This window comes from Gossypium arboreum, chromosome 1 (assembly GCF_025698485.1).
Source record: "Gossypium arboreum isolate Shixiya-1 chromosome 1, ASM2569848v2, whole genome shotgun sequence".
Classification (NCBI taxonomy): Eukaryota; Viridiplantae; Streptophyta; class Magnoliopsida; order Malvales; family Malvaceae; genus Gossypium; species Gossypium arboreum.
The window spans coordinates 116,379,972-116,381,029 of NC_069070.1; positions in this window are offsets into that span (position 1 = coordinate 116,379,972).

A 1,058-nucleotide genomic window follows, 5' to 3' on the forward strand; every position below is an offset into this window, starting at 1 on the left:
TTTTGCATAAATGAATTTTTGTGTTAATTTTAAGGTTAAAATGGTAAAATAGTTAATAAATGTTATATTAATAAAAACAAAGTGAATTTTTGTCCATCTTTTCTCTCTTTTGGCTGAATATTAATGAAGAAGAAATCCTTTGATTGAGTTTTAGGGTTCGACACTTACGAGATTAATTGGTAAGTGTTTTGAGCTCAATTTTTGATGATTTTTACGTTTTTGATATCGTTGCTTCGTATTCTAGCTAGTCCGTACCTTAGATTTCGAAAATGTTAAAGATTTTGAGAGTTTCCATTGTTGAATCTATGTGTTCTTTGATGTTTAATGTTGAAATATGAAAGCTTGATGATAGATTTTCATGTTCTGTAAAGTGATTTTTGATGAAAATGCATAATAGAGATTAAATTGTGAAATGTGAAAATTGTGTGGTTGAAATGTGAAATAAATGAAAGTTTTGGGCTGCTAGAGACCTATAAATAATTCGTCCAAGCATGGGTTTATTGAAATTATGTGAATTTTGTGTTTTGTGAAATAAGGACTAAATTGTTAAAAGTGTGAAAGTTTAGGGGCTAATGTGAAAATGAGCCTACATTTATGTTTTGGACTAAATTGAATGAATGGTTGATTAAATAAGTTAATTTGGAATTCATATAGATGAAAAAAGAAAGAATTCAGATTTAGATCAGGGGAAAAACAAGGTTTTTGAGTAGTCGACTTGATCCGTCAATTCTGAATACGAGGTAAATTCTTATGTTATAATTTCATTTCAAATGTATTTTATGTGCTTTGATATAGCATGAATTGCGATTATGTGATTACGGACAAGTTCGAAAATGATTCAACAAAGATTTGACAGTTGGAATTCCGGTTGAACCTTAGGAATAGTTTAGGATGCTAACGACATGTGATTAAGGATACCTTGAGTTGGCTTCAGGCCATGATTTAGCACTTTGGGTACGAGATAAACCGATTTAGCTTTGGGCCATGTATATGGGCTAATTTGGCTTCAGGCCATGATATCAGTATTTCAGATAAGATATCTTGATTTGGCTTCGGGT